The sequence below is a fragment of the Pelodiscus sinensis genome, chromosome 9 (assembly GCF_049634645.1).
Source record: "Pelodiscus sinensis isolate JC-2024 chromosome 9, ASM4963464v1, whole genome shotgun sequence".
Classification (NCBI taxonomy): domain Eukaryota; kingdom Metazoa; phylum Chordata; order Testudines; family Trionychidae; genus Pelodiscus; species Pelodiscus sinensis.
The window spans coordinates 56,262,469-56,287,526 of NC_134719.1; the positions used below are offsets into that span (position 1 = coordinate 56,262,469).

At 45.8% G+C, this 25,058-nt stretch overlaps 1 protein-coding gene and 1 long non-coding RNA gene across 4 annotated transcripts in view; one reads left to right on the top strand and one right to left on the bottom strand.

The window, feature by feature from the left end:
- Positions 1-5,451, bottom strand: part of C9H1orf21 (chromosome 9 C1orf21 homolog) — a 191,859-nt gene extending 186,408 nt beyond the window's left edge. Inside the window, exon 1 of one of the 2 annotated variants that reach the window (XM_075936770.1) lies at positions 5,307-5,451. The gene's annotated coding sequence lies outside the window, so the exon portion shown is untranslated. The remainder of the gene's footprint in view (positions 1-5,306) is intronic. The other variant, XM_075936771.1, reaches the window with a different exon arrangement.
- Positions 5,452-5,617: 166 nt separating this feature from the next.
- Positions 5,618-25,058, top strand: part of LOC112546916 (uncharacterized) — a 155,552-nt gene continuing 136,111 nt past the window's right edge. The window contains exons 1-3 of one of the 2 annotated variants that reach the window (XR_012906032.1): positions 5,618-5,894; positions 22,119-22,201; positions 24,788-24,874. This is a non-coding gene — a long non-coding RNA (uncharacterized LOC112546916). Of the gene's footprint in view, positions 5,895-15,917; positions 16,177-22,118; positions 22,202-24,787; positions 24,875-25,058 lie in introns of those variants that run through there. The other variant, XR_003090640.2, reaches the window with a different exon arrangement.

Consider the following 25,058-nt stretch of genomic DNA (forward strand, 5'->3'; position numbering starts at 1 on the left):
CAGGCTGCCTGCCCACCTGGCTCCTAATACACTTTAAATGCAGAGCCACAGTGGGGGTAGGTCCCGGCCCCATTGCAAGCCAGGACTGAGCCAGGCTGCTGACCAGCCTGCTAAACAATTTATTGGCAAGGGGAGGGGGGAAATTCGTGTAGTACACAGGTGGCCAACCCATTTAACAAAGAGAGCCAAAACAGCGGTGGGAAAAATGCAAAGAGCTGCACCAGAATTGTCAAGCAACAAAGACAAAAAAAGGCCCCCCAGAACAGAATTGTTGAGCAAAAACTAAAAAAAAGGTTTTTTAAAAAGGAGGCTGCCCCTTTAAGACAGCCACCGTCTTGGGCGCCATTTTTAAAACCCCTCAGCTCCAACCCGGTAAGCACAGGGAAGCCAGCGGGGACCGCTTTTTTTGGGGGGGCGCAATAGCGGCTTCGCGTGCCACACTTTTGGGGGGCACAAGCCGCAGGTTGGCCATGGCTGGTGTAGTCTATAACATTAACCTAGAAGCTTTGGCTTATCAGTTAATCGGTTAATCGACTACACTATTACACCCCTAGTGTAGGAGGATGCTCTAGGATGGGAATGAGGGGTTTGGAAGGTGCTCTGGGCTGGGGCAGGGAGTGGGAGTACAGGGGAGTGAAAGCTCCAGCTAGGGATGCAGGCTCTGGGGTGAGGCTGAGGATGAGGAGTTTGAGGATGCTATGGGCTGCAGCCAAGGGGTCCAGAGGTTGGGAGAGGGATCAGGGCTGGGGCAGGTTCTGGATGGTGCTTACCTCAAGTAGCTCCTGGAAGCAATGGCACATACCCCCTGTGGTCCCTACATGGAGGCACGGCCAGATAGCGCTGCATACTACCCCATTTGGAGGCACAGCCACAGTTCCCAGACAATGGGAGCTGCAGAGCTGGCACTTGAGCTGGGGGCAACGTGCAAAGCCTTCCGGCTGCCACTAAGCATAGGAGCTAGAGGGGGAACATGCCGCTGCTACCAACAGCCACAGGGAGCTATGGCAGGCAGGAAGCTGCCTTAGCCTTCCTGCGCCATGGACCACTTTTAATGGCCCACTTGGCAATTCTGACCAGAGCCACCAGGATCCCTTTTTAACCAGGCATTCCAGTCAAAAACTGGACACCTAGTAACCCTACCATTAGCTTCAATGGGACATCTCAAGGTGAAAATCAAAATGAAACCATGACTTGCATTGGCAACAGTAATTAAGAGTTCTCGTATTCTTAAATAATGGGATCTTTGGAACAAGGACTACATTTATCTTTACATTTGTATAGCACCTACCACAACAGGGCCTCTAAACCCAACTGGATATTCAACTAGAAGCCACAATCATGGATGGCGAATCCACTGTACTAGACAATGTACAAACACAGAAAAAACAACTACGGTAAACTCCGGATAATCCGGCACCTTTGGGACCCAAGGATTGCCGGATTATTAGATATGACAGAGTACCAGAAGGGGGGCTATGAGGGGTCTGGCGGGGTGGGGGGGTCGTCGTCAGGGAACTGCGCAGCGTGGGCAGCACTCCAGCTGCTCTGCCCCCAGCTTCCCCAAGTCCGCCGCTGGTCAGTTTCAGCGGTGGCGGACTTGGGGAAGCCGTGGAGGGGGCGGGGGGGAGCCCAGAGCAGCTGGAGTACTGCCGGGTTGGTCCCACATCGCCGCTTAGGTGAGGGGGCGACACTGCGGGACCAACCCGGCAGCACCCCAGCTGCTCTGCCTCCGGCATCCCCAAGTCCGCCGCTGGTCAGTTTCAGCAGCACCGGATTTGGGGAAGCCTGGGGCAGAGTAGCTGAGGTGCTCTGCTCCATGGATTCCCCAAGTCTGCAGCTGCTGAAACTGACCAGCGTCACACTTGGGCAAGCCGGGGGCAGAGCAGCTCCAATTGTCTGGCTGGCCAGAGCACTTCCGGGTTCCAGTTGGAGCCGGACTACCGGGAGTGCCAGACCACTGGATGCCGAACAACTGGAGTTTTACTGTACTCCAAACTACTGTAATACCCGTAAGATAATTAATACTAAATAATAATTATAGCTCCCCCCTTTTCCATTACATTAAGTTCAAGCTTCTTATCCCCACCTTCCAGGCTTTTGCAGGAGGCATAAGGGATCTGTTGAAAAAGGCTTTCTTTCTCAACAGATCCCTGTCTAGACTGCTGCTTTTTAACCGACAAAGCGCCGAGTCAGCAAAATGCGGTGGCCATTTTTATGCAAATTAGGCATGGGATATTTAAATCCCTGCCTCATTTGCAATGTCGACCTGCCTAATCTGCATCCCTCTGCCGACACAGGGATGCAGTCTAGACATACCCAAAGTCTGCTCCACCAACTATGCCAGCTTTGACTATCCACGTCTCCCAAAATCATCTTCATAATACTCCTTCATCCTGCGCCAATGCATGGACCTTCCTTCCTGAACTGATCAATAAAGCCATTCCTTCAAATACCTCTTCCAACTCTACTGCTTCTGTGACAACTACAAGAAACTGGCCAGCTCATAATGTTGACAGGCTGCCAGGTACAGTTGAAATATATTAAATTTAAATCAAATCACACCGTTCATTGTATGCTGTGTGTCTTCTTACACCCTGATGCTGTCCTGATCCAGCACCAGCACACATGAAGTCAAGTCAATCAGATTCTACACAAATTCAGGGATCTGCTCACATGCAATAGCTTACATGATTGGGGCTTTTGGAGTGAGTGCTAACTCTACCTGTGAGTGTGAAGAGTACCCAACACAATGTTGGTGCTACCAAAATATATATGATCAGTAATGTTTCAGAATGATAAAGGCATACACGTTTGTTCAAAATACAATCTTTAATATGCTACAATGTCCTTTTAAACATGTTTTTGTAGTATTTTTAAAAACATGTTAAACTACAGCACATACCGCTATATTAATATTCATTCTAACCTACTGTGTTGTATTGAATTTGTTTACCTAAAGCTGAACAATCATTTCAACCTTGTTAGTCTGACTGAACAACCAACTATATTCAACTTAAACAACTAAGCTGCTGCCTCTCCAGGAAAGATGTATAGAAGTTACTAACTTTTATTAACACCATTCTTTTATATTAACTATACAACACATAATGCTATTATGCAGAACAAAAGCAAAATCTTAGCACTAGGTGAATGCTTTCATAACTATGTACTGTTCAAAACATGACACAATGTGCAGATGCTGTATAATAAACTCACACCCAGTGTACACTGTAAGGCACAGGATAAAGCAGAATGTTTTAAACCAATGAACATTATTGCACAATAAAAGCACATCCTGTTGTATCTTGTTCCAACTATAATATGGGCTATTAAGTCAACTACATAACACGGATTTTCAAAATAAATGATTGTACATATTAAAACAAAAGCCATAATTTACACATCATGTCAGCTAAAAATGTATCAGTCATGTGTTTGACATCACAGCTGCAAATTACAGCTTTAACGTACCAAAGCATAATTCCTCTAGCTTTCCCACCCCAGAATGAGCATGACTGCTATTTCTGACACTTTTCATCCAGGTCTGTGCCTTTTGGAAATAAAAAGACACATTAAATACCTCCCAAGATATACTCGATGTTTAAATGCTGTTCAATCCAGGACAGAGCAACAAAAAGGGGCTGGGGTTTATAATAAAGTATTAATTAAAACAAACACCAAAAGCAAGAAACAAAATTGATATCCCCTAACATAAAAAAGTGCAAAAGCAAGGCTATGGTGCTCTGGGCTTCTCGTTATCTCTAATTACCTCTAGTCCACCAGTCCACATCCAGGTCACTAGAAGCCACTTGTCAATACCAGGGACCTATACAAAATCAGCTGTTTGCCTCAATCTAGTTTCTAATGCACATTCACATAACAAAAGCCATCATTTCCACTGACACCTTTGCCAGCAGCCTCAAGCAGAGAAGCTAAGGACTGACCAGACATAGGCAACTATGTTCTAACCCAGTTGTTCTCAATCTATTTACCACTATGAGCCACATACGTAGCACTCTGTTATGTGGGCCACAACCACATAATATATAATACCTGTAGGGCCCTGAGTTTGTCACACCGCTGACAGCAGTGTGCTGATTGGGCCACAAGCAGCGCAGGGGCTGAGAACCACTGCTCTAACTTCTTCTGTAGGTGACCCGTTTGTGTTGTTGGGGCTCTAAAGCAAAGGCGGCCAACTCTAGCTCTGCTCCAGGCAAACATCCACTCCTACCAGTCTGCAGTCACCCATGCAGATAGCTACTGATTATTCTGGTGTCCTTAATATTTTGTTGCTCCCAAGGGAACTGCCTTCCCTGCCTCTGTAGCAGAATCAGCTCTAGGGGGGAAACAAGGAGGAGGGGAGGCTGCATGACTTCTGTTCATGTTGATCCCACTCTACAAATGAACAGAGAACTGTCTCCAAAATCTTTAGCTAAGGCTAAACTCACCATTGTAATGCATATGAGGAGTCTGACATCACACCAGGGTAAGCACAGTCTGACATCTACAGTTAAATCAGTGATGGTGTAAGTACTGGCTGCATTACAACCGTTGGATGTTGCAATGCATTTTCTGTTAAACACTAACAATTTTTTTAAATCATTACCGAGGGCCCCTCCCTGGACATCCATTCCTTATGAAGATAAGAAACCTCCAGAGCATTATTTACATTGTCTTAACTCTTGAGCTAAGAAAAATCCACAGACTGTCCACTTTAGCTACACAAACCCTGGCCAGCATCTTTAAGAATGGGTTGTAAAGCAATCTAGGGTAAAAGCGACACAAAACCAGCAACATGCAGAGGAGGGGAGCACCCAGAACCCTAAATCCTCTCTCTGGAGCCGGGGCACTTTGCAAACTGCAGAGGCGCAATGAAATCCCTTCCACGTACAATAACCAGCCAGCCTACCTAGCAGGGACATGAATAATGCATTAGGAGAAGAGGAATCTCTGAGGCGCAGAAATGAGCACATGAATGGGTCAGCCTTTGGGGGGGACGAGACAAGGGGGATCCCCCAGCCCCTGCAAGCAGCAGACTCGCCCTGGAAACTCGGCTCGGGGAGCTGGGCGGGATCCACCGCTTCAGCTCGCAAAGGGCAGCGGCAAATGCTACGGCCAGGCCTCCGCGGGGCTGCGGGAGGCGGCGGAGGCAGCATCTCTGCCCCCTTCCCCAGCGGCTCGGCACTCGGCGGCCGCTGACGCGCCTCCCGGCTCCCCACCCTGCAGGCCTCCCCTCCAGGCCCCCGGGGAGGCTTCGCCCCGGCCAGCTCCCCGCGCGGGGGGCGGGGAGACAGGGCAGCACTCACCTCAGCGGCCGCCGAGCCTCTGGCCGAGGCGCGTCCCCCAGTCCCAGCGGGCGGGGCGGGCCAGGAGACCAGCAGCTCCAAGTCCGGGAGACCGCTCCGCGGGGCGCTCCAGGCGGCGGCGGCGGCGGCGGCAGCGGAGCGGCCTCTCCGGGCAGCAGGGGGCGGGGCCGAGCGGGGAAGGGGCGGGCCAGAGAGGGGCGGGCGGGGAGCGCGGGGCTGAGGAGCCGGGCAGGCGGGGGCCTGGCTGAGGGGAACGCGCGGGCTCCCCCGGGCTCGCCGCCCGCCGGGCCTGGGCGCTGCGCTTGGAACAAAGGCGGAGGCGCGCCCGCGGGACGCCCCGAGGCCGGGGCCGATGGGCGCCTCGGGGGCTCCAAGCCGCTGGGGTGGCGGGAAGCGTTCGGGCAGCGCCCGCGCGCACTAGCCACGGGAGCGGGTAACCGCTCCTCCGGGAGCGTCCCCTCGCCTGGGGCCACTGGCTGCTCCAGCCCTGCAGGGCCGCCGGCTCCCCCCGGGCTGGAGTCAGCACCTCGAAGGGCCGGCAGGACTAGCTGCTGCCGACGGCCAGGGGGCCACCCCGCTCCGACTGCGGTGAGAGGGGGGGGGGCTGGAGCCCGCCCAGTTCAATCAGTTAAACTTAACGCTGAACCAGTTCACTAACGAAACGGCGTTTTCCATCCCTCGTCCTCGCGCTTGGCTGCAGAGATTAGTTACTGTGACCGCGGGGCGCTGACTTAAAACTCGGGAGGCTGGGTGCTGCATCTGCGGTGCTGGGATTGCAGTAGCAATCCCCTGACTGGGACGTGGTCTCCATCATATAGAGCAGTGGTCCCCAACCTTTTGAGGTTGCCGGGCGCCAGGGGGCGTGGCCGTTTGCCTGCCGGGCGCCAGGGGGCGGGGACACTTGCGCGCCAGGGGGCGCCCCCCCATAGCTGCATGCCCCGGGGCAGCCCCCCCCGCAAGCACCACGCGCCCAGGGCTGGCGCTTCCCCCCCCCCCCGCAAGCGCCACACGCCCAGGGCTGGCGCTTCCCCCCCCCCCCCCCCGCAAGCGCCACACGCCCGGGGCCTGTGCTTCTTCCCCCCCCCCCCGCAAGCGCCACGCGCCCAGGGCTGGCGCTTCCCCCCCACCGCAAGCGCCACACACCCGGGGCCTGCGCTTCTTCCCCCCCCCCCCCCCCGCAAGCACCGTGTGCCTGGGGCCGGTGCTTCTCCCCCTGCCCCCCCCTGCAAGCGCCGCGGGGCCGGGGCCGGTGCTTTCCCCCCGCAAGCGCCGCGCCATGTGCCCGGGGCCAGGCCAGCCCCGAGCACCTGGCGGGCGCATGCAAATGGCCCCACAGGCGCTATGGCGCCCGCGGGCACCGTGTTGGGGACCACGGATATAGAGGGTTTACAGTTTTGTTCAATGGCTTTCAGCACCCCACTACAAACATGGTTCCAACCCTACTGATTTCTTCCTTGCTCTGTTGGGTGACCTTGGCAAGTCACTTCAGTGCTCTGTGCCTGTGATTTCCTTCCCACCCTTTGTCTGTTTTGTCTCTGACTAAACTTTTCAAGGAAGGGCCACCCTGATTTTATATAACTGTACAGCACCTAGCACAGTAGCTCTCAGCCTTTCCAGACTATACCTCTTTAAGCACTCTGATTTGTCTTGTGCAGCCCCAAGTTTCATCTTATGTAAAAGTGACTTGCTTACACAATCAGGTATAAAAATAAAAAGTGTTACCTCACAACAGAGTTGTTGACTCAAGTCCCACGACTTGGACTTGAGTCTGACTTAAGTCGCCTCGGTGACTCGACTTGAGACTCGACTCGGGTTCATTGTGACTTGAGACTCGACTTGAGCCTTGCTAATTTTGTTAAGTTGACTTGGTGAAAAAATTGTCCGAAAATGCCAATATTGATGGCTTATACAAAAGAGATGTGACATTTTTTAAATTAAGACTTGAGATTCGACTTGGGACTTGACTTGAAAGTGACTTTAGGGACTCGAGACTCAACTTGAGACTTGAACTGTAGTGACTCGAGACTCGACTTGGACTTGACAATGTCCACTTGAAGACAACACTGCCTCACAGTACTATCTGAAGAAATGGATTGTGCCCAGGAAAGCTCATGATACTATCTACATATTTGTTAGTCTCTAAGGTGCTGCAGTACCATTCAGGTTTTTTTGAGATTTTTCACTATTATTCAAAAATTACTTGCTTTCTCCTTTGAGAACATTTGAAATGATTTGAGAAGTTTCTAGGGGGAAGCAGGCCCACAGCCCCTCCCACTCTGCTGAGGCTCCTTCCCCACCATGGAGAGGGGAGGAGGAGAAGCAGTGCACCAAGTACATGCGTGACCCGCCATTGGGAGGGAAAGAGCACGCATGCACCCCAGCATCCCCGGAACAGTGGGGAGGGAAAAGGATGCACAGCCCCAACTTGCCCCATGAGCAGGGGGAAGGGAAGAGGCCTCCCCATCTCCAGGAGCAGAGGGGAAGGAGGAGGTTATGTGTATGTCTACCATCACAAAGATATGGGTAATGTTTGTGATATAAAAATTGTAATAATGGACAAATAATGCTTCCTAGCCTTTATAACTAGATAATACCAAATTAGAGGAAGGAGAAACTGTCAACTGGATTTTGCTACTAAAATAATCAGTAGTGAATTACTATTAATGATTCTCAATGCTTTTAATCCTTAGATTGCAAAGCACTCAGCTAGTGATGAAATTTCTACTTGCAGTTAGTTGTTCTCTTCCTGAGTGGAGTAAGCTTTACAGAATACACCACATGAATACGCTGTGCCCTCTGCCCCATCTGATACCAGAACCAAGTCACAGTTTTTGTCATAGTCTTTAAAGCTTTTAATGGGACTGAACCCGGTTACTTCAGTGACTCCCTTATCATTTGCAACCTCTCCTCCCTGAGACAACTGTTCTCATCAGTGACAGAAGTACTCAATTTGTCCCCTGTGAGACTGTTAGGAGCTGGAAGCAAGGCATAGCTGGTCGGAGGCCCTACACCGTGAAATGCTCTTTTGGTGATTGCACTCAGATTTAACCATTTTCACAGCCCACCTTTTTCATTTGCTAAACCCAGCCAGCAATAGCAAGTGTGATAGAGATTTAAAAAAAAAATCAAGCAAAATCCAAGTGATGAATTTGCAGAAAAGGGAAGTCAGAGTTCTTATCCACTCTTCTCTATATTCAGCACTTACATAGCGTAGTGATTGATTCTCTATAAACAACTTACATGGGGAAATAGCACTATTATGTTTCAAAGTCAAGGTTCTATGAAGGTAAAGGGAACAATTCATGATGCTCAGATTTAAACAGAATTTTTATAGATATACAGATCCACCTACAATAGTCAAAAAGTAATTGCTATCAAATACCTTATGTCTAGACAGAGCTGTAAATATGCTAGGAGCATTGATGTCCATGCTCAGTGCACCAGAGGTCTCAGGCTCCTGGACCCAGGACCACCTGTGGCTCGAGCACTTTCCCAATCCAGCCTGAGAAATAATTTTGAAAAAGTTATTTAATCAGGCTCTCGGAGCTGCAGGGAGGGAGGGAAGTGGGGGGGGGGCACACGTCTCCCAGCAGCACCCAGGCCACCAGCACCCGTATAGTCCTGGCCAAAGAAGGTGCTGCTCGAACCAGAAAGCAAAACCCACTGGCCCTGCCTCCGCCCTGATGCAACCGTGTTGACCAGGGAGCCACCTGAGCTGACACACTTCTGTAGTCAGCGGGGCAGGGCCAGTGGGTTTCACTTTCAGTTACCCAGGTCCCGGGAGCAGGGGATCCCAGCACAAGGACATGGATGTTAACAGGGGGAGGCAGGATTTCAGTGCAAGGGTGTGGATGGTAGCAGGGGAGCATCCCAGCACAAAGACATGAGGGAGTCAGGGTGAAGACTCAGTGTCAGGTCATTTGTAGGATCCTAGTCTCTGACTGGGCTCCTGGACGCTATCAACTTGCATGTACAGTATTGTCTACCCTAAGCATTCCAGATCAGCTCCCCTACCCCTCTAAAAAAGAGAATGGTTTCTTGAAATCACAGATAAAATAAATTTGGGGATCTTTTTATTTGTCATCTGGTGTTTGAGGTCTTTGGCTGAACTCGGGGAACATTTTCTAGTTTATCTCCTTAAACCATAAGACCTAAAGTCTTCCTTAAATTAAAAAGAAAAAAAAAAAGACTGGGATTCTTCTAATACCGTGCACCAACAAAAAAGTATAATCTACTAAATCAGAGTGATCACAGTTGATAGGTTCCCAGATCTGGCATAACTTTAACAACATAGCTCGGGCTTTCCCGGAAAAAAGCCCCCATTATCAGGAGGCTGATTTATCCTGATCAAATCAGGAGAGTTGATGTCATTGATACCTAGTCAGTTTCACAAAATGAGTTGTTAGTTTCACAGATTACCCCTATGGATCCGATGGCTTTGCACACACCTCTCCTCAGCCACCAGGATATGCTGACAGTGGCATGGAGCTAGCAGCACGAAACAACTCTTGCCCAACTGCACTGGGTAGTGGGGTCCCCACTGGGTTTTAAAGTACCCGGAGGTAGCAGGAAGGGCCTGGGGTACATGGGGAGGGGTATCTATAGAGACCTCCCCGCCCCCCAGCCTTGCCAGAGGTAGGTGTCCACTGGCCGGCGAGGAGGACTTGAGGCCTGCACTAGCACTACCAGGGAACTACTCAGCACCACATTAAAACTCATTAGATTATATTCACCTGCAACTGTATATTGTTTATTCCTTGCAGTCTAGACAGGAAGTCACACCAGGGTAGCTGTACCTTACAACCAGTCCTCCCAGTTTCTTGCCAGAGTGCTGAGCTTCCTTGTAGAATTATAGAGTGTAGAATGCACTGAGCTTGGACATCCCCAAGTGGGTGTTCCAAAAGCTGAGTTGCTGCATACACAAGCAGTGCAATTAGCAATTTAATTTAATTACTGTCCCTGCAATGGTGCATTTCCCAACAAGACTGAATGGCATCGATTCACACTTGAAGCATTTCTTTACAGCAAAAAGGATTATGGATTTAGTGATTTTTAAATGACTACAAATTCTGCAGAAATTGTTGGGGGCCTCCAGAGAAACACTGGAACAGCAAAGTGACCTGATTCTGTTCTGTTTGATCCCTGGATTAGAAGGGAAGGAGAGTCAGGAAGGTGATATCACTTTGCTCAGCCGACATTCATGGTGGCATGGAAAGAGACTGTCTGGTTTCTCAGTTGTTTACACCCTAAGAAGGATCTGTATAGGACACACAGGCCTTTCTCTGCTTACTCACTGCTTGTGATGGAGAGACAAGACAGGCTGACTGGCACACACAGCCTGACCTGGATAACAGACAGCAAAGGCACAGCTGTGCTACTGGAGCTGCTTCTGGCCATTGCCCAGTGCAGGCATTACAAACATGCCTGTCTCTTCTCGATCAGCTCTGTCTGCACAGTGAATGAATCATCAAGAAGGGAGAGAGAGAGAGAGAGAGAGAGAGAGAGAGATTGTCTTCTTCTGAGATAGCATTGGCAAGGGAGCCACAGGGCTGCCATTTGAGGAATAAATGCATCCTCTCATTTATGCATAGCGGAGCTTGTGTTGAAAAGGAGGCATCTTGACAGTGATCATGAAAGCTTTATTTTTAAGAGGGGAAAGCCAAAAATATTCACCTCCCACCCCTCTACACTATCTGTCCCATGGCTCTGAGTAACTTTCTAGCCCACCAGAGTACTATATTTCCTCTATTCCTTTCTGTATATATTTTGTCATTTTCATTACTGTTTGCTAAATATATTATGACACATCATTTACCTTGGTCCACAGCTTTGAGACATTTCTATATGGCTTCCTCCCTCTAAGAATTTCACAAATAAATCATTGATGATAGGTAATAGTTAGATGGCATAATAATTTTTTTTCTTACAAAAGTGCTCTAACCCAGAGGCATCTAAATATTGCAGACTGACAACACAGCATATTCTGCTTATGTGATAGTGACATTTTGAAATAGCCACATCACAAGATGCTGAAAGAGATGATTTAATTAAGAGTAGATCCTTAATTAAAAATGAAAAGCCTAAATAACCACTCATTAAACAGTAGTAAAGTTGTTTCTAATAACATGCTTTTCCTACTTCATTGTTCCATGCAAAAGTAATTAAAAAGGATTGTGTAAAGTAAATGCACAATTTTTATAACAGCTTTTGAAAATCCTGAAAATACGTTCCCGCTAATTGATTTGTCCTTTTCTCTTGACTTTTTCTAATGAAATTGAAATTAACATTGGCACTTTGGTTTTTAACGACTTCATTCATACTGTGTTGTATAGAGTGCTAAGATAGCCTGGTTTGTGCATTGGGAATGAATGTAGCTCAACAATGGGTCACATCAGGCCAAAATGTCATTACATGGTCTCTAATTTTGGTTATTAGGCTCAGGTTATTCCGCCCGCCCAAGATCGGTAATTTCAGGGATCCTCTCTACATGCAGATCTCACTTCCTCATGAGGAAAGGAAGTTCAGACACTTCTATAGAGCCATTCCCAGAGTCCTGGATCCTGCAGATGGTGTTTTCTGTGTCCAGGGTTCACAGTGCATGAATGGGGGAAGACTGGATGTGCTGGAGTGAAAGGTGGGCTGACCTGCACACAGGGATGGCCTGAGGGGGTTGCGGGGCCTACGGCAATCCTCTTTCAGTGCCCCAGGTGCAGGGCTGGAAGCAATCCTGCCCCACTCCTGCCCCAAGGCCCACCCCTGCTCTGCTTCCTCTCCAAGCCCTCTCCCGAACAATGCAGCCCAGAGGTTTATGGGGGTCTGGTGCAGCGGTAGCAGGGGTCACCTTCTCCCCACACTCATCACATGGACGGCAGGAGCCGAAGAAGCCCAGCAGCCTTCTCTGCTTCACCCCACCATGCTGCCCTCCCAGTCTGCTGCACCCCACTTCTCCAGGGCAACCAGAGTGCCCTGGGGCTGGGTGGGCGAAGCAGACCTAGTTGCTTAACACAGGGTCCCTGGGCTGGAATCCAGTGCACAAGATGGTGCTGGGTTCCTATATTAGCGCCAAAGAAGAGGCATAAAAGCTCAATGACTGTTGAGTCCAATGTGGAGCTGAGGATCCTAGAAAAGGGGGTGAAAAGTAGCCATGGAGAGGTGAAAAAGAACTCTGGGTTAGGATACTTAGACTTTTTGTTACTCTGAAAGGGGGTCTGGTGGGCTGACATGGCTTAGATGACTAAGTTGTGGTCAGAAACAGGCCCCGTGCAGGGCCAAAGAGGTAATCAACAGGTGTCACTTAAAGCAAAGATCACTGTAATGCTGTGGTGTGATGTCAGGAGAAACATTTTTATGCATATAGGGCACACACTAGGGAAAGCCCCCTGGGCATCAGCATCTCCTTGGGTGCCATGTTCAAGTACAAATGTTGGTATTTGCACAGAGGTAGTGCATGTAAATCACCACATGTGCAAGACATTGAAGACTGGGTTGAGGTTCCTTTGAAAAATGTGGCTACAGTATTTTAGTGAAATGTTCTTGCAGAGCTAGGAAAAGAAATACAAGCCATAGTGTCACTATTGGCCCTAGAAACACCGTGGACATGTCTGCACTAGAAATGTTGTAATGGCAAAGTTGCAGCTGCACTGATGTTGTGTAGAAAGTTATTACAATGACAGAAGAGGTTCTTCCATAGCAGTAGTAAATTGACCTCTCTAAAAGGTGGTAACAAGGATTAACAGAAGAATTCTTCCATTGACCTGGCACTGTTTATGCTGGGGCTTATGTTGGCTTAAAATTTTTCACACCTCTGAGTAATGTAGCTGGGCTGACACGTTTCTAGAGTAGACCAACCAAGTACTGTAAATAGCTTGTCTTATTTCTTTGCTGTAGTATTTGTAAATACCCTGAGCACGGTTTTTAACTACAGAATTTTCCCTACAAAACTACAAATTTTTTTAGTTAAGTAAAATATTAGGGTCATTAGGATCATTAATAGAATCCCATTAAAGGTTATTTCTTCATTCCATTTTCTGTCAACATCATTATTTTTATCCCTTTTATTCTTAGCAGAGACTTTCAACAAGTTTGTCTCGTCAATCTCCATCAAAATGTTTACATTTTTAATAGCTAAGGCAATACATTCTCCCTTTTTCCCCTGCCTGTCCTTTCTGAGCAAGCTGTATCCTTCTATATCAATTTTCCATTCATGTGTATTATCCCATGAAGTCTCTGATTCCTACTATGCAGAGTTGTATTTATTTACAACTTTATTTATTTACAAATGTTCTCTGCTCTGCCGTGACAAATCTAAAGCCAGGGTGGAGCCATTTTACCAAAAAGTGATGATTATGCTGTCTTGTGCATATTACTAAACCCTTTTTTATAGTATTTTGCACCTACAGGGTAGCTATGTATCATTATTTCATTATATTAAGGATCATACGAGCAGCATGAACTAAACATCTTTGTTTCATCTCCAAGAACAAACTTCTTATTTTTTTATCATGGTAATATTGGAACAGTTAGCTAATCTTTCTACAAATTATTTACATGTAAATCAATGTTCTCACCCACCTAAGCTTCCTTTTTAATGTCTGTTGACTGGACTAGTACACTTCCCTCTTCCCTATCATTTCTAAAAGCAGAAAGGAATTCATGATCTATTTTTGATGGTTTTTATTCCTTGGTCATTTCTGAGCTGAGGCACTGAATTTTATGCTGTCTTTTAGAGGAAATTGGAAAACGATGTAAAATGTGGATGTTACATTAGCACTAATGTAACCCACACCCAGTCAATGTGGTGCTCTCTACCTCTCTTTACCCCTACAGTGGTAAGCCACATGGTCATACTATAATCTTAGTTAATAGATCTGGGTCAGAATAATTAAACTGAGACTTATGGCATGACTACTCCAGGAACTGCAGAGAAGCAATTTCTGAGACACTTGTACTGTAGGTTGAATGTCGTGCTGGGTTTTCCCATGCCAAGTAATGTTAGAGCACTGTTTCTCAAAGTGGTCTGCGGTCCCACTCTGAGAAAACTGCTACCAGGCCACTCTGGCCTGGGTCATGATGCTTCTCATGGCTCTCCTTGGCTGCAAATGATGAACCACAGCCAATGGGAGCTGAGAGACTCCGTGGTTGCGGAACTGGTAAGTAAACAATCCAGAGCAGCCTGCTAGCAGCTTTCTCAGAGTGGCTCCGTGGACCACTTTGAGAAACACTGTGCTACAGTGAGGTCTTTCCTCTTGTGAGGTGAAATTGAAGAAATCTGCCATTGTTCTCAGTGGTTCAGGACCAAGAGGCCTCATCCAAGAAAACTCCTACCGAAGTCAGCAAGAGCTTAGCTCATATAGGCCCAACACAACACTGAAGTGTGTGCTAAACTTGAAGGGAATTTCACATGTTTAAATGTAAATGCTTTCCTGACTTGGTACCTTATGAACCATGGAATTTTGCTCTGAGTTATTGTTAGATTTGGTCTAAACACAGTTCGTGTATCTATATAGCTATTTTAATTAAAGGTATGATTGTTACAGATACAACTATATTGTTACAACCCTTAATGTGAATACTTAGTATAAAAGTGTTTATTCTGATATAGCTTACTAAAAGATTTACCTGGCATTGCTTATATTCTTAACTCAATTACTTTTTTTTTTAAATTAAATGAAAATGTCCATGCTTCATCTGAATCATTGCTCTGGGGTCGGGCTTGGATGAGGGGTTCAGTATGCAGGTTGCCCCAGGGAGAGAGTACTACCCCAGCCCTCTCTCACACAGCAGCTTGGGGCTGGTGAGAAGCACCTCTCCCTGGCCACCCACTGCAATTCCAGCAGGCTCTGTTGGGAGAGGGAGGTGTATGTCCCCCAGCTGGGGCAGGTCCAGGTTCGCCTGTCCCCTGCACTACTCAGCCAGAGTGAGAAATGCAGCTAAAGTGTACTTCCCCTCACTCTCCTAAAGGGAGTGGGAGGCTCAGAGCTAGGGCAACCCCAGGGGAGAGGACGCAGCCCCAGCCAGCCCAGTTCATTTGCCTGGTGATTCTGTCTCTTTTCTGTATGGTTTTCTGGGAAGCAATCCCATTCCAGGCACATCCCATTTTTCTGGCACAATCAGACCCTTACCTTGCTTTTAAGTTATGATCAGAGGAAACTGTTCACCCTAGCTCTTACCATTTAGGAGGAGTTCTTGAACAAACAGACAAACACACAGACAGACACATTCTCTCAAATATATAATAGATTCCTGTAAGGAAGGGGAATTAGCTATTCTGCTATAATTCATCTTCACAACTGCATACCTGCATCATTCAAACTAGGATCTGTATCACTATATCTATTGTTTAAAAAAAATCAATCTCCTAATCAACATAGTTTTACAAGAACAAAAACTATGAGCAGATTAGGCCCAATATAAATGTAATGTGTATATGCATGGTGAGAAATGCTTTGGGGGGTTCGTTTGCTGTCTCATGCATCCCCACATTTCAGAAACAAGAAGAATGAAAGACGTCATGGATCAATCTGCTTTGATTAACAGAATAACTGACTCTACATGTAGTCCCTTTACTAAAGGGGCCTCTGTTTTATTCTGAAAAGACCCTGTGTGCTACAATCCAGACTACAATTCCCATGAGCCCTTGGAACAAAACAGGAAGGGAGGACTCTGGGGGGAGAGAGGAGGCTCTCTCCATGTGCTTGAAGAAAGAGGCCTAACAGTCTGGGACTCTGCCTTGGGGTGTGGAACCAAAGGGGGAGCCAGGCTGCTGCCAAGGACATTGACCCAGTCCAGGGGCTGTTGGATGCAGCTACAGACCGTTGCCTATTGAAACTGGGAGTTAGCAGGCTGCTTTCTTTAGGCCCAGCATGAGGCAGTAAGTTTTGGGCCTTGTTGGAAAAGTGCTGCCTGGGACAGAGCTGCTGTTTAGCCTGGACCAAATCTTCACTACAGCTGCAACATCAGCGCCCCAACGCAAGCAAGTGTCTGGGACTGAGTCTAGGGATGTGCACACTCTGGGGTGGGGTCACTATTACTACAAATGGTAACTGAATAAGCTTCAATTATTGTTATATGTTTTGTTAATGCTATTCATTTCTAATTCTGTTAATCCCTGTTTATTTAAGTAAAGATTGTTTATTTTAAAGTGTTCTATTAGAGGTATATGATTTGTAGTTGTTGTTTTGGATCCATATTATAGTTGGAATGAGTATATTCCTGGAGGCTCTCAAAGCACACCAGTGTGTGTACAAGGCCAGCCAGGTGGAGGCACCGCCATTTTGCATTCATTGCCAGCAAGGGACTGCAGCAAGGGGGTGGATAGGGCTTTCCCCAGCTAGACACCATCACCACTGGGGTGCTCAGGATCTCTTTTAGGTTAAAACATCAGGCGCCCAGGCACACCTGTGAGTGTGACCTGCTCCCCAGTAACCCGGGGAGGAAAAAGGGGGTTACATACATTTTTCCAAAAGCACTAATTATAGCTCAGAAATATTAAAATGCCACACAGATTGCAGGTAGGCGCAGTTTAAAAATCTAATCCACTGGTCTTCAATGTTTTTTCATAAGCAGACCCTTACAAAAATTCAAATGGAGGTGTGGATCCCTTTGGAAATCTTAGTATGCAGACCTCCAGCGATCCCCAGACCACAAGTTGGAAACACTGTTCTATGGCTGGTGGTCTCAACCTTTCCAGTCTAATTTGTCTTGTATACCCCTTAATGTCACTTAAAAACTACTTACTTATAAAATCAAACATAAAAATACAAGTGTCACAATTCACTAATGCTACAAAATTGAGAATTTTCTCATTTTTACCATAGAATCATAAAATAAATCAATTAGAATATAAATATTGTATTTACATTTCAGTATATAATATATAGAACAGTTATAAACAAGTGCAAAATTTTAGTCTGTACTGTCTTCAGTAGTGTATTTTATGTAGCCTGTTGTAAAACTAGGCAAATATCTAGATGAGTTGATGTATCCCTTGGAAGACCTCTGCATACCTTCAGATGTACACATACACCTCACTGAAAACCAATGTTCTTTGGTAATGACAACCGTTCATGGATCCTTTACACATAGTCTGCGGTCTCCCAAACGTTTGGGAGACACAGATTGAAAACCACTGATCTAGTCAGTTGGGAGCATCTTAATTATGTTTTCAAATTGTTAATGTAAACCTCAACAAAAATGTTTTTCCTTTAAAAATGATAAAAAATGCTGACCCTTTTCACAAATACAATGATGTTCAAAGGTCTGTGTAAACAGACATTGGGAAAAGATTTTGACTAGGGCTGTCAACTGACCTGCGTTAACGCCTGCAATTAACACAGGGTAGGATTAATGCTTTAAAAAATTAACGTGTTAATCACAGATGTTAATGCTGCGCTGCCCCATTTGAAATGCTGCTCCGGCGTATTTAAGGGGCAGCGTTGCATGGATCCCGAGTTCAGCTGGGGACTCCATCTGATCCTGGGCTCCATGAAGCAATGCCCTATTGAGATGCCATGACATTTCAAAAGGGAGCTGCACACGATTAATCGCAATTAAAATTTTGAATCGCTTGATAGCTCTAATTTTGACAATTTAAGTGATTAATCCTGGCCTCCATCCCCAAGGACGATAGGAAAATCAAAGTTAGTCTTCTTTGGATAAGAGAGCTGGTAGTGTACAATGATGAAGACAGGCAATAGAAATCCACAAACTCTGTAGATTTTTTTCTTACACAGATTTTCCCTGCACTGCAAAATCTAAAGATGTTATGTAACAAAATTTTACAACATGGCAAACTTGCTAGAGTAGCTCATATACTGTAAGTCAATAAACTGCTGTTTGGGGAAACTCTTCTGCTAGATAAACAAGACAGGAGCAGAAGTATGAGATTACTGGTTCTTCTTACTGGAGCATTAACATCCAAGTCTCACTATCTACATTTAAATGATTGCAAATTACTGGGTGTTTGTTTTGTACGCTATGACCCTTCTCGTTGCATTCACATTAATTATAAACCATTGAAATATTATTAATTTGCAATTTTAAAAGTGTTTTGTAAATTGACAGAAAACTATAGTGCATATCCCCTTGAAAGCACAAACTGCTCTCATTTACTGCAATGAGAATGCCATGTGTTTAGAGGACAGAAAGCAGCCTGGAATACTTAATATGAGTTACAGACAAGTCTGCATTAATTAGGATTAAATAATTCTATATTTCTGATGTTTTCTTATTTGTATTTCAACCCAAATATGTTGGCAAAACCAGTCACAAAGTGGTAATCAAGGGACAGAAATTTAGCATGCTGACAGGGATAGCAGTGTGAGTGAAAGCCAATCACAGATTGCCAAGGATATTTTCTAAAAGTCCCTATTTACCCAAATTCTGTTTAACTTTTGTTTACCTTTGAAATTGTTAAAGTACATTTTTCAATTATCTCCCTTGGATTTGGCATTCTGCTGGAATACTTGGGCCAAGTAGGACAAACTAGTCCCCATAGAACATCCTCATTTAAATTATGACACTGCAACTGTTGCTTAAATAAGAATAAAGATCAGTATCACTGGGCCACGTTCCAAGGTCCTTATTCCATATCAAGGACACAGCAAAAACTCCATTAACTTTGGTGGAAGTGTGAATAAGGAGAAAGCAAGACCCTCAGTGTTTGGAACTGCACTGTTGACAGGTGTGGCCAAAATTCATACATAAAGATTCTTAGTCTACCAGACTACATCTATACTGAAGCACTATTTCCGGATACCAGAGATACAGGCAGTCCCCGACTTACGCGGATCCGACTTATGTCGGATCCGCAGTTACGAACGGGGCTGCCCCAGGGTACACAGACTGTGGGACCTCGCGGTCCTGCCGCCCGTGTACTCTGGGGCTTTCTCTGCATCTCCCTGGTCTGCAGACCAGGAAGACGCAGAGCAAAGCCCCGGAGGGGCTCGGGCAGCGGGCTGGCCTGCTGCCCGAGCCCCCTCCCCTGCCCCCCGCGGCTTTGCAAAGCCAGCAGACTAGGCTTTTCTCCGGACGTCTGTGGCAGAGCAGCTGGGGTGCTGCCGGTTGGTCCCGCAGCGCTGCTCTGGGCGCTACTGGTCCAACCCAGCAGCACCCCAGCTGCTCTGGTCCTGATTCAGCCGCTGCTGGTCAGTTTCAGCAGCGGCTGAATCAGGACTCCTGGGGCAGAGCAGCTGGGGTGCTGCTGGGTTGGTCCAGTAGTGCCGAGGAGCGGCGCTACTGGAGCAACACAGCAGCACCCCAGCTGCTCTGCCCCAGGCGTCCTGATTTAGCCGCTGCTGAAACTGACCAGCACTGACTACAGGAAGCCCGAGGCAGAGTTGCTCTGCCCCGGGCTTCCTGGAATCAGCTGCTGATCAGCTTCAGCAGCAGCTGACTTGGGGACACTTGGGGTTCTTAAGTTGATTCTGTATGTAAGTCAGAACTGGCGGTCAGTTTGAGCAGCGGCTGAATCTGGACGCCAGTTCCGACTTACATACAGATTCAACTTAAGAACAAACCTATAGTCCCTATCTTGTACGTAACCCGGGGACTGCCTGTATCCCAAAATAGCTATTCCGCATCTTAAGAGCAAGCCCATTATATCAAAATATAACGGGCTCGCTATTCTGACGTCCCTGTAAACCTCATTGCAGGAGCAGTAAGGGCCATTTCAGAACAGAGATTTATTTCAAAATAAGTGCTGTGTAACTAGCGTCAAATTTCAAAATAAGCTATTTCAAAATTGCCTCGAAATAAGCTACACAATTTATGTAGCGCAAATTACGTAGCTTATTTTGAGGTAAGGGTGCTGTGTAGATGCACCCCTATATTCCCCACTGGGAATGGGGCTCTGCGCCAAGCACCTATATTGCAATGGGATAAGTTCTACTGGAGAACTGCACTGTTTGTTTCAAATCTCTTTTAATGGCTATTGTCCTCAAACTAAGGTGTTGTGTATTTGGGAAGAAATACAAAACTAATAAAAACTAGGGGCTTCATCCTGCTCCCAGTGAAGTTAACAACAAAACCTATTGACATCTATGTGGCAGGATCAAAGCCCAATACAAGAAATGAGTCACTCTAGACTTCCATGTAACAGGAAGCAGCAATTTTTACAATCAGCCCCTGACTAGCAAAAGCCTTAGGTCCATGTTTTAATATTTATGTTTTATAATCCGAGTCATGGCAGACTTTAACACATGCTAAACCCACTGAGTCAAAATCTAAGGGAAGCCTAGGCCAGGAGTTCTCAATCTTTTTGTTTCTTTCTTCACGTTGAGGCTTCCTCAACACGCTATAAAAAAGTCATGGCGCACCTGTGCCACAATAACTGGTTTTCTCCATTTAAGAGCCAGGACTTATGTTTATATGTAGAAAGGCAGGCATTTGCTTGGAACCCCATGCCTCAGGGACCCTTAGGAAGCTACATTACTCAGGCTTCAGCTTCAGACCCCAGTGGCAGAGTTCAGATCCCTGGGTAGGGCTTCTGCTTTCTGCCTTGGGCCCCAGTGAGTCTGTCTGCTTGTGTCCACCCCTCCCCCCAGGAACCCCCAGATCCCTAGTTGAGAATTACTGACCTAGACTTCAATGTGACCAATTTAGCCCGTTAGAAGTCTCTGCTGCCTTGCATAACCTAGTTTGAGAACATGTAACCTCACATGTTCTCATTGACACCTTTTAATAACACACCTTGTAGCGTTGTCACACTGACAGCAGCTTACACAAGTGCTTTGGGGTCATCACTAGCTGCCAGTACTCTTCTGTGAGTTCAAGGCTCTGGTTTTGACAGAAGCATGTGACACGGTTTCAGGGCCACTATGAAAAACTTTACTGTGCATGTGATATTGCTGCAGTTGTGATCAAGAGAGTCTAAAGCCCTTGGTTTAAATGGGAAGCTGCTGCTGGCAGGCAATTCTCTGTCAAGAGGCCTTCACTTTGAAATTCACACTTCTCTAATCCATCAGAGCTTGGATTTGTTCACGTTGGCTAGGACTTCCAAAGGGAGCCTAAAGCAGTTAGGCACCTAAATTTTATTGAAATGTAATGAGGCACCTTTAACTCCTTTAGATACTTTTGGATATCACTACGCATCTGAGCAAACTGCAAAGTGCCTCTATTTTTTTCCTGGTAATTTGGAAAAAGACTGAATGGTCATGTGGGAGATAGGAACTGTTACAGAATAATTTGGCAGGGCTGTGATATTGAGTAAACACCTATTACGGGATTTTGATAAGATCTTGACTACTGGTGATGAGTATTGCAACTTCTTGAGTATGATAGACTTCTCAATTGTGAATTGTGAATCAGTCATTATGGGTTTTATAAGAAATACTGCTCCAGTGATCTTAAAACAAAAATTAGCACCTGAAATAAACAAGGGGAAAACTCTTTTTAAATGCGAAGTGGAGGAAGGCAATGGAAAAAAAATCAAACAGTGAAGTTTCTTTAAAAAATATTCACCCTGGCATCTATAACATCCTCAGTGCTTCTTACCGAAAGCCCTTTACTGACATTACTGTGTAGTACAGGTATGCCCTTGCTGCAATAAAAGATCCCCAACTATCCTGAGTCAGCTGACTTGTGCTCACAGGGTTCAGGCTTCAGGGCTATAAAATTGCAATGTACATGTACATGTTTGGACTTGGAGACCCCATGAAGCAGGAAGGTTCCAGAGTTCAGGCTCCAGCCCAAATCTGAACATCTACACCACAATTGAATAGCCCTGCAGTCAGAACCCTGATTAATTAGAAGACTGTAGTATTCCATTTCAGTGTTCTATGTCAAATAGTCTTAAAGCTACTGTTTATTTTGCAGGGCTGTTCCCTTTCTGTAGAAGATTGAGAGGGCAATAAGAAAAAGAGCAGGAAGAAAGGGCAAGTCTTTTAGTCCTTATTCAGGTAAGACTCTCATTGAAGACTTTTCCTTAAATCAAGGTTTGAGCATGTAACCCTAAAATTCTGAATCATAACAGGTTTATAAAAATTAATTATGTTAATAATGTATCCATGCAACATTCTGACTGATAATTTACACATACAAGTCGTGACATTCCAAGTTATGGCTCCCTGAACAGCTGTAATTCAACCCTTTAACAGAAAATGCTACATATGTGGGAATATACATGGTGATAACCTTTATACATTAGCATACTATGTTCGGTATGTGACCAAGTTATAGTTGCTGAGGGAGCCATAACTTTGCCTTGATTTTTATGCAGTTAAATTCTCAGCCAGAACATAGGCACAGTGGTAGCTATAGGGGGTTTGTTGATTGTATCTATTTCTTCAATTTCCTTGGTTTGGGAAGGAAAAAAAGAATAGTAAGTTATTGTAAGAATATAAGAATGGCCATACTGGGTCAGCCCAGTATCCTGTCTGCCGACAGTGGCCAATGCCAGGTGCCCTAGAGGGCATGAACTGAACAGGTAATGATCAAGCGATCTATCTCCTGCCATCCATCTCCAGCCTCTGACAAACAGAGGCTAGGGACACCATTCCTTACCCATCCTGGCTAATAGCCATCAATGGACCTAACCTCCACGAATTTATCGAGTTCTTTTTTTAACCCCTGTTATAGTCCTAGCCTTCACAACCTCCTCAGGCAAGGAGTTCCACAGGTTGACTGTGCGCTGTGTGAAGAACTTCCTTTTATTTGTTTAAAACTTGCTGATCATTAATTTCATTTGGTGGCCCCTAGTTCTTATATTATGGGAACAAGTAAATAACTTTTCCTTATTCACTTTCTCCACACCACTCATGATTTTATAAACCTCTATCATATCCCCCCTTAGTCTCTTCTTTTCCAAGCTGAAAAGTTCTAGTCTCTTTAATCTCTCCTCATCTGGGACCCATTCCAAACCCCTAATCATTTTAGTTGCCCTTTTCTGAACTTTTTCTAATGCCAGGATATCTTTTTTTCACTACCCAATGAAGTCAACACAAAAGGATATGTCGGTGTTCTCTCATATTTTTATTTCTGTGTCTGGTAACTAAAATGATAATAGACAAATCTATTTATTCCATTTTCACCTAGCTAGATAATGACACTCAATATTCAGATAAGAGGAAGTGGTTTTAGTAATTAAAAAGGAAGCTATGAACCAGGACCACTAGTTTCTGTTCTGAAGATCAGATGCAACGTTAGACAATTCCCTAGATCTCTAGGTGTCTCTTTTCTCATTCATTTGCTCTCTGGAAAATGGAAAGTCCATCTTCTGCAGCGAAAGGGAAGACAAGCTGATAGCGGAATAGGGTCTTGGATCCATGTAAAACAGGAGATGGAGAAAACGGGCTACTAGTGGCCTTTCTAAAAAGCTATTCCTGGGAGACAAAAAGTGATTTTGGGGACGAACATCCTCTCTGAAGAGCCTGCTGTGGTAAAGCTTGGTGGAAATACTGTCTTGTTTATATCATGTGGAAAGATGTTTACACAGTTGTGAGATTTATGATGAGAAACAATATAAAAGATGATTTTTCATCCAGCCATATTAATTTGCATGTCCTGTTCCTAGTTCTTAGTCAGAAGGCACTGTTCTAGCTAACTACTTCTATCAAAGAGAGGAACGAAAATCATATTCTAGATGTAATCTGCAACAATACATCACGAATAAAACCAAGACAGAAAAGCATGGTGATGGAGAGTGGTGGAGGTGGCACAACTTAAGTCTAGATTGATCAGGGCTTGAGTTTGAGACCAGATCAGGGGCAGGGTTTTCATCAGATGGTGTCAGAATGTCATGAGGAGCTCCTGTGATATTCACCTACACCTGGTTACAAGCAGGAAATTTGCTCCTTGTAGTTCTGTGCTGAAGCCAAATTGCAGGGACAAATTCAGCCTTCAGGACCCAAAGTCAAAGCGTTGTGGTGAGATGTCATAGTTTTGGTTCATCCCTCCTTCAACACCATGTTCAAAGCATGTGGAAAAGCCAGTGACTAGCAAAAGACAATACCAAACAGTGGCAATGCATTCTCACAAAGTATATAAGCAAGCATTGGCCAGTAATGGTCTGACACCGCTCTGCTTTCAGTATTATAGCTACAATGTTCTGAGTAATGGGAATAAATAGGGTTGCCAGGTGTCCAGTTTTAAATTGGACAGTCCAGTATTTGAGCTTTCTGTTTGGGAAATACATTGATAAAATATAAATGAGAAAATATAAATGTCTGGTATTTTTCTACATAAGATGTAATGTAGATTGTGATGTAATGTCAAGTGTGTCCAGTATTTTTGTTGAAACCATCTGGCAACCCTAGAAGTAAAGTACCAATGATCAAACATTTTGCTAAACCTAAAGGCCAGGCAATGCACTTTCCAATCTGGACCCCTTTGGGGATGGTGCCAAGCTCCACAGGCACATCATTTCCCTGGCGTTGTAGTGAAGGGGGGGGACGGGGACTCAGGGGTATGTACTGTTAGGCCTCTGTTCCTAGTCAGTTCTATGATCCCAATCTTTCCTGTCTCCTTTGGTGCACTTCGTACCTTAGTGCATGCACAGATGGTCCCTGGAGCACAGGAAGTGCTGGTGCCATTTACCCTGGACAGCTATGAAGAGGTGGGATCCAGTTCTAACAGTGAGTAGATGCATCTTTCAGTGAATTAACTGTCAGGCAAAGAATGGCTTGAGCACACATGCATGTATATCACCAGAGGGTGCATGGAATGGAAAAGCATCTGGCCTAGAAAACAAATGAGACAGTTCTGTAACTATCTAAACAGGTGACTCAGGCTACGTCTAGAGTGAATTGCTTTTCCAGG